Genomic DNA, 9,090 nt, shown 5'->3' on the forward strand with positions numbered 1-9,090 from the left:
CCTGGGGATTAGGGAGGATTCTGGTACCCCCTTATAGTTGGTACAAGGGCTGGTGACCCTCTCACCCCACCCTAGTTATACAACTTTTTTTTTTCCAGTGTTTTCAGGTTTTGACCTTTCTAGTTGAAACCATTTGGGGATTTCCCATTACTTTCTAGTGTTTCTTTAGGATGACTTCTCTTGAGCCATTCTTTCTTTTCTGTCTGTTTTTCCAGACAGCTATTTTATTAAGAACATAAGAACTGCCATTTATTGGGTCAGGCCATACATGCATTTTGCCCAATATCCTGTGTCATGGGAGAGTGAACAGGGTACGAACAGGGTTTTTTCAACTGTGCCTCTCCCACTTGCAGCCTTTAGCATTTGGGGTCTAGGGGGGGTTGATTTAGTAGTTGTATCCCTGACTCCCATGCTCAATAGCTACTGATGCAACTTCCCTCCAAAAATTGGACCAATCACTTTTTTTTAATCTGGCTAAACTGTCCGCTTCTATGCTAGGTGGCAGTGAGTTCCACACTTTCATTACATGCTGTGTAGAAAAGAACTTCCTTTTGTTAGTTTTAAACTTACTGCCTATAGGTAAAGGCATGATATGATCTAATGCACAGTCCACACAATTGTGCCCCCTGCCATGCCACACATGCCTGGTGGCAGGAGTGGTTGTGGGATCCAGCATAAAATCCTACCATGCCTTATTGCTGGTACAGAGGGAGCCTGGGATTGCCATTTCAGGCTCCCACTACACTGACACATATCAACCCCCTGCAGCTGCAGGACTCTCAACCCAGCTGTGCATAGGACCCCTGAACCTTAGCAAACTGTTCACAATGATTCCCAGATCCTCTTTCCTGTATGGAAACAGCTAATAAACAGCCCATCACAATGTTGTTATAGTTTGGGTTATTTTGCATCACTTTACACTTATTCAAATTGAATTTCATCTGCCATTAAGTTGCCCATTTTCTTAATAGAGCCAGGTCCTTCTGTCGTTCCTTGCATTCTACCTTGATCTTTACCACTTTGAATAATTTGGTGTCATTGGCACATTTGGCCACCTCACTACTCACCCCTTTTTTTAGAACATTTATGAATATTTAACTAAGCTAATATATTCATACAAGTAAAGTATATTTCATAAGCCTGGGGAAAGAGGTAAAAATAGTGGAACTTGAGACCTGCAGAGGAATGGATAGATTTAAAAAATGGAACATCAAGGTTTTGAGACTGGCTGGATGTGAAGGGGAAAGGGAAGAGAAAAACTGAGGATAACTATTTAAGATAGGTAATGGTGCTGTGGCTTTATAGATGGGGACAGAGAAAAGAGATGATAGTAATAGTCTAAGTGGAAAGATAAAAAAGCTCAGTTTTAGATATAAGTCCTAATTGAGACATCAGGAAATATCAGAAATAGGTTGAGATATATATCTTGATGAAAATTACCGGTATATTCTCTTCTTATAGCATCCAATCCATTACTACATCCAGCTGATGATTCCAAAATTAAGCACTGTGCCTCCATCTTATCATCTTCCTTCCAGTCAGGTAACTTCTGGAAACTCTTGATAACAGCTGAAAGTATAAAAGAAGAAAATTTGATACCCTAAAATTGGGGTGGAAAAAAACCTAAAGCACTCACTGGCAACTTTGCTCGTTGAATACGCAGCTAAATGGACTATTTTCAGATAGAGGTTTCCTTTAAAAGTTAGTATCATTGACCTTCTGCATATGGTAGATAATGAACTGTTTTTCTTCTCACTCAGACAGACAGTGCAACTGTGATAAGTTAATTAGGAAAGCCAGTGACGCCCATGGAAAATCTCGTAGCATATATCAACACTATATGAGTTCTGTGCTCTGTGGAGCAGCGCAATGAGGCAGACTACACCTGCCCTATGTGTACTATGTGATCATTTTAATGAGGCAATGGATGGACCAATAAGCCCTCTCTTTTTCCTGCAAGCTTATTGGTGCATACACAGTGCTGTGCTAAGGAGACTGGTTAGTTGTTCCAGCCACTGCCCCCAGACTGCCCACAGGGGCATGAAGCCATGGCCGTCAATGGGCCAGGCTGCCCCTCTGCTGGTGGCTGCCCCTCTGCCAGGTGGGGCTCACTTCGTAAGGGGCTGCAGGGAGCAGGCAGCTGCTTCCTGACTCAGGCTGGGTGGTCGCTGCCTCTCCCCTGTTCCCCTGTTCCCAGAGCTCCTGCCTGGTCTGCCCCCTGCATGATTGGGAGAGAGGCCAAACTCCCAGTAAGCCCAGCTAGGCCCCTGTATGATTGGGGCAGCGGCCAAACTTCTGGCAAGCACTCATCATGGAGGGCTGTGGCCAGGGTCTCTGGGAGTTTGGTGCTCAGTCCAGCAGCACCAGGCTCCTGGCTGCCAACAGCCCTTCCCCTCTAACCCCCACTCCCAGCACAGCCCCCAGCTCCTGCAGTGACTGCCCGAGCTGCCGCTAGAGAAGTAGTGCATGGGCAGTGCAGCCAGGGCTCCCCCACCCCATCTACAGTGGCTCCTGTGCACGTGTGTATGTGTGTCTGTGTGCGCGTGGCACCCGCTGCCCTAAATTTCCTTACCCCATCCCAGTTTTTTTCAAATATATATATTTCCTTTCTATAAATGTTGATGAATACTGATAGAAATATTTTCCAGTGGTGTCTGATTGGCAGGTAAAATTGATGTTTATTGATAAAAATCAAATCCTGCTAAGCGTACATATGTGGAATGGGCATGGCATATCTTGCAGTGATGATCTCTGGTATGGTACTGAGGTTGTGTTGACATGCCCACAGTCTGGTTTTCCACACAGGCTTTCTACAGAACTTCAGTGGGCTTTGGATCCAGTCAAACTAACTGGATAATGCATATAGAAAATTAGCAGATCTCCAAAAAGGAATTAATTTTATTCTCTTTTCCACATTCCTAGAAAACCTTTTTTCCCATCTCTACAGCTGTAAGCAAAACTGTGAATGCTTTTGTTTGTGCTCTTGTTCTCCTTCTGAACTTCCCTTCTCTGTTTACTCAGGCAGGGCCAGCCACAATATATCCTGATAGTATTGCTCATTTCATTCTTGCCTTGCATTCTTTCTTTCAGTCTGTTATTTCTTTTTTTCCTTCCTTCCACATGGGACAGAGAGAGACCTCAATGCAGCTGATCTCTCTCTGAACATGACCTTTTGTTTCAGCATCTCCATATGCTCCTCAACTTACAAAAAATGTAAACTGTGGTTATGCTAAAGGTTATGCTTCCAAAAGGGCACCACCATTCCTCCCCGTGACCTCCTCCTGAAATCATACTGTCAGAAGGTAGCTGATGCATATTTTGATATATTTACAGCTTTTCTTCTGGTTCACTCATGCTTTTTCATTTTTTTAAATGTACTGTTTTATCATTTAGCCTTTGAAACAGTTTCCATTTATTTTCTGTTCCAGCTCTGATGCCAATTTTTATTGGGATTTTTAGGTTCAGTCACAGAAACTGCACAAGAATGCTCTTTCCTACTACCACAGAACATCACAGGCCACCTTATTTGTAGTCAGAGGGGTTTTTTTTAACTCCAGAGATGGAAAATATCCAAACAAACAGCTCTTCTTCCACCTTATATTAGTTAATTAGGGTACTATTATCATTAAAGGCTCATCTGCAAACTCCTCTGAATCATCTTCCATTAAAAATGTGCCTTGTTTAATTATTGGAATTTAGTTGTTCCACAAATGTTTTCAGCATATTTCCACTTTGATTTATTATGCTCTTTGTAGAGTGAGTAAACAAACCCTGTTAGCTTCAGTATTTTCACAGTGGAGCCGGGTTTTGCTTTTCTTTTGCAGGGTTAGGCTTCCCAGGGCTTAGATACAGACTCAAATGAGCTGAGTAATAGTGACCCTTCAGGACAACTGATTGCTGGTTAAGAAAGGAAGGATAACAGGAATAAAAGGAGCAATAAAAATGTTGCAGAGCAGCAACTGCTGCTTTTTTTCATTACTATTGGCAAGGGTATATTAGCCTCCTAAAAGTAAAATATTCACTCTCAATTATGCTTCAAACAGGCTTAATTTCTACACCCTGAACTGTGCGATCTGCTATAGCAGCAGCGCTCATTTTGGGAGGTACTTACAAAGTTTAGACTTCTGGCACTAACCACGTTGGTTAGATACAACAGTGTATTTCAGGTTACCATATAAAAAGTCTTTTACCAGTATCTCTTTTTTAATTTTTCTACAGAAACAACACTTAAATATGGTGATATCAGTGAGAACGAAACACAGTGATCCCTAAAGAGAGAGAGAGAGAGTGCCTTACTCCAAGGAAAGACAAGATGGATTGCCACTCTTGTGGTTTTAGTGTAACTGAGCACCACTTATCATGACACTAGAGGCAAACAAGAATATTACGGCTGTGAAATGCAGCAACCAGTTGCAAGGCTGAAAATAAAGAGAAGCAATAACATTCAGTCAAGTATTGCAAGGAAAGTGTGCAATGCATAAGCAGCAAAATCCTGGGAGCAAAACTGCACAAAGGTTTCTGTATTTCTGTCTTTTTCTTTTTCCCTAATTCATCATACCCCTATTTGCCTTTCTCTGCATTGCTTTCACTGCACCTGGCTTGTGAATCATTTATTTAGAAGATGAATTTCAGACACTAAACAGACAATAAGCTTTGTACGGTACACAGAAGTGCTTGCTACTCCCCTCCGTGTAAAAAACACACACTGAGAGGACCACAATAATGAAAAACCCATGTGGATTTTGATGTACTGACACTAAGCTGTGTGGTTTCCCTACCCTGCTGGGACTGTCCAAGATGCAATGCAGGCAGGAGGTGGAGAACACAGAGAGCAGAGGATAAGTTAATGATGCTTCAGGAAAAGAGAGCTTATCTGATATTCTACATAGGAAGGGGAACATGGCTGTTTGAGCAGCTGTTAATTGAATCCTGCTTCAAACTGCATGCTCCTGGACATGGCCTCTTTTCCTGAAGTGACTATATAGAAGAGAGCTTTCCGTCTATCTGGTTGAATAGAGTTTTTTTTTTTCTCCTCGTCTTTTCACATTTTGTTCCATTTGCATTTTGCAATGGAGCTGTGTTGCTGAGAGCCCCTATAAATATAGAAGGGGATACGTTTTCAAAGATAATGCCTCACAGACTCTTTTGTAAATGGACTGATGCAGAGAGGTGCAATCATAACAGTAAGTGTGAGAAATGAGGTGGTGTTTACTGTTTGTGCCATGTATAATATGGCATAATTGTCCTTCCTCTTTGTCTCCACCAATGTGCAACATTTTACTGTATGGTATTAGGTTACCATTCTTCTTTCCAAAAGTGGCTGCATTCCAGTTGCATTGTGTGTATATACTTTATAAGGAATTTAGGGATTATTTTAAGGCTAGAATGCCCTAGAAAAGTGATTCTCAATCAGGGTAATGTTAGCACTGTTAGGTGAGCAAACATGATTTACAAGATTAAACCCAGAGATTTCAAGTAGGAATTAGGCCTGTACAAATAAGAAAGTATTCGATTCAGATTCAGTTGATTTGGCTGAATCAGAATTGCATATTCGGCACTGATTTGGCGCTGATTTGGAGATTTGGATCACCTGGGGATCACCTGGGGAGAGGCAGACACAGCTGGGTGCATGCAGGTTCTCCCATGGCTCCCAGGCAGAGCTGTGGGAGAAGCCCCCATGGCTGCCCTGCCCGGCCCCATCCCTCACCTGGCCCTTAAAAAAAAGGCCCCTCAGCCTTGTCCTGGCACTTAAAAAAAAAAAAAAAAGAAAAAAAAGTCCTGCATTCATCGGCTGCAGGAGCAGCAATTGGGGCCTCATGGCAGAGTCCCCGCTCATGCAGTATGGGGCAGTGGGGAGCAGCAGGGATTGCCCCCCTGCCTGGCATCCATGTAGCAACTGCCCCATGGCACGGGAGCAATGTGGCTCGGCAGGGTGCTGTGCATTGTCTGGGAGCTAGGGCCACCGGAGCTGAGTGGTGCCAGGCTCCAGCTCCCAGACAGTGCATGGCACCCTGCTGAGCTGTGCTGTACCTCGTGTGATGTGACAGCTTCCCATTCATCGGCTGCAGGAGCAGCAATTGGGGCCTCATGGCAGAGTCCCCGCTCATGCAGTATGGGGCAGTGGGGATACCTCGTGTGATGTGACAGCTTCCACATGGGTGCCAGGAAGGAGGGGCCCAATTTCCACTGCCCCCCACTACCCCACACTGTGCAGGGGGACTCTGACATGAGCCCACAGAGGCCCTGATTGCTGCTACTGCAGCCAGTGAATGCAGGGCTTTGTTTTATTTTTTTTAAGTGCTGGGACTAGGCTGGGGATGGGTGGGGGATGGGGCCAGGCAGGGCAGCCATGGGGACTTCTCCTCTGGCTTCCCCCACCCAGGGAGAGGCAGACACAGCTGGAGGAGCCACATGGGACCCTGCAGCCACCTGGCTGTGACTACCTCTCCTCAGCTGATCCAAATGGCCAAATCTTTTCAAATCTTTTCCAAATTGATTCAGAGGCTTTGGATTTGATTCAGACCTTTTAATGGGCCCAATTCAATTTGGATTCTGAGATTTGGCTGTTGAATTGGGCCAAATCTCCTCTGAATCAAATCACACAACCCTAGTAGGAATCCATTGTGGCAAAGACAATCTGACTCAGAAGGACCTGTTGTGGTCTCTCTGAGTTCTTTACACAGAGAAATTGCTCTATTATTTTTCTGTAGTGAGTGACTGAGTGAAAAGGAGTAAAAAAATCTAAGAGCAGGCATTGTCCAGGGGGTACCTTGACTAATGCCTGAGGTCTAATGAGGTTAAAAACCACTGCCCTGGATTCTACATGCAAGATGGCATCATTTCAGCTACAGTAACTGGAATGTTTGTCATGTGTATTGACTCCTTAACATGTATCTAGTATTACTAACTGACATACATGTTGATTTAGTAATCTATGGCCCCACCCACATGAGCGTGGACTTTTGATTCACCAGGGACAACAAGCAGTGGCACACCTTGTCCCCAGGGAATGCCTGTGCTATGCTGGATATCCAGGGGTAAAAAAAAGACAAACAAAAAAACCCCACACTGCTCCCTTGCGATGTGGAGAACAGCTGAATATGTCATGTGTGGTGCCACAGACGCGTCTGCAGTGCCACATACCATATGGACATGCTTGTCTGGACGCAGCCTATTATGTTTTCCCCCCTGTGTAACTACTCGCTTTCACTATTTAGTACCCAAATTTACCCGTATGTTACAACATATCCAACTTTGAGATGTCTCGTATTGTATGTTTTATTTTTTGCAACTAGTAATTTGTAATGCTAATACATTGCTGAACGTCATGGTGTGTATTACTTTGCTAAAAGTTAATTTTGAATCGATTTTTAAATATTAACAAAGAAAATAAAATAAGCCTAATTTTTATACTGGTAATCAAAATTAAAAATGAAATTAAATGAAAAATTAAAATCCCAAAGTATTTCTCAGAACTACTGATGGGAATTAATTTTGTTGAAAAAAACAAACATACAAAACCTCCAAGTAGCTGTTGTTATGATTTAATAGAACATGACATTTCTTTTAATTTCTTTTACATTATTGCAGGTTTATTTTTTCCTCACTGTTTATTTTAGATGACTAGGCCCTGAAGCATTATTGACGGTCTTTTGCTCTGCTATAGAACACTGCATTGTTAAGGAGGGAGAGAACAAGCCTTTTTTTGTAAAGAATTTGAAAGATAAAAGGAGGAAGGAGGCTCTAATAAATTTGATCCTGCTCTGGGATTTGGGAAAGCTGGTTTGCTGTTGTAGGCTCAGTAAACATTTGACTTCCTTTATGACCTAGCTAAACTTTTTAAATCCATCCTACCACAGATCCCGTCCATGAAAATGGGGATAATACATCTCTGGCTCACAAGGGTGTCGTAAGGAGAAAAGCCATTAGTAACTGTGCAGAGTTAAGATACTATGGCCATTAGAACTGTATAAATATTTACATGTATTAAATTCATGTGTAAGGACATCTGCAAAGTTTTAATGTTTGGTAGAATTTGAATATTATTTTACATGTAAAGGGGAGGGGAGATTGGTACGTAGTAATTCTATGATGAATGGAGATATGGTTATAAGTGGAAAGGCTGGATTAAGTTGTTCATCTAGTGAAGGACTAGGAAGGCATATTTGCAAATCAGAAATATTGGTAATGACTTGATCTGTAGTATTGCATTGTTGAGGTAGCTATGCAGGGGGTGACAGTGCTTGGCTATCCCTTAGCAGTATTTCATAGTCAGCTCATAAAAATAAAAAAGGGAAAAGGGTAAGATGGCACCTACTGTGAAGAACTATACCTTTAAGAGACTCTTGCAAGAGTCAGTTGGTACTGGTTGAAGTATCATTCAGGGGCTTCTATTATGCAATACTGTTTCCCTGGAATTTAGGGCACTGACAGAAGTGATGTTTTGTTGTGCAGCCGGCCCCCTGAGAGTGCTCTACAGCTGTGCAGAACACTTAAAAAATGCCTGATTGCATGACAATCTGAACCCTCATTACATGAGAGTGGAGCACTTTCATTAACTTCTGTCAGTCCCTGCTGGGAGCAGGGATGAGCTGCATCCCCTGGTACTGTCTTCAGAATGGGAGGGGGAGAAGGGAGGGAGCTTGGGCTGGGGTTTGCCTAGCCTGTGCTGGAGGGTGGTGCTGGTGGATTGGAGCTGTGTTGGAGGTGCGGGGCTCCAATCCACCCACCCATCCCACCTTCCAGTACTTGGTGGGCAAACCCCAGCATGAGCTCTCTCCCTTTCCTTCTCCCCCTCTCCTCCCTTCTCCCCACTCCTATCCTCAGGACACCACCAGAGCCGGGGTGAGGCAGAAGGGGCTAGGGGAGGGAGGCTTAAGACATGTGAGCTTGGTTTTTTTTCCCTCTGTCCCTGACCCAACAGAGAATGTCTTCGGGTCAGGGGGGTTCACTGTAACTCATGACACTTTCTGTGAAGTGCCATGAGTTACAGCAGGGAGCACTATGACCCAGACCTCTGCAAGGTTCCTTAACTCAGAGTGGGATAGTTGGGGTGTATACAAACCTATATTTTCTCTTTCCAAAAGGGAT

The 9,090-nt window shown here is 43.5% G+C and overlaps 1 long non-coding RNA gene across 2 annotated transcripts in view; it reads left to right on the plus strand.

The window, feature by feature from the left end:
• Positions 1-9,090, plus strand: part of LOC102369892 — a 140,855-nt gene that overhangs the window by 85,661 nt on the left and 46,104 nt on the right. The gene's annotated exons all lie outside the window — the stretch shown is intronic.

This window comes from Alligator sinensis, unplaced genomic scaffold, assembly GCF_000455745.1.
Source record: "Alligator sinensis unplaced genomic scaffold, ASM45574v1 scaffold375_1, whole genome shotgun sequence".
Classification (NCBI taxonomy): Eukaryota; Metazoa; Chordata; order Crocodylia; family Alligatoridae; genus Alligator; species Alligator sinensis.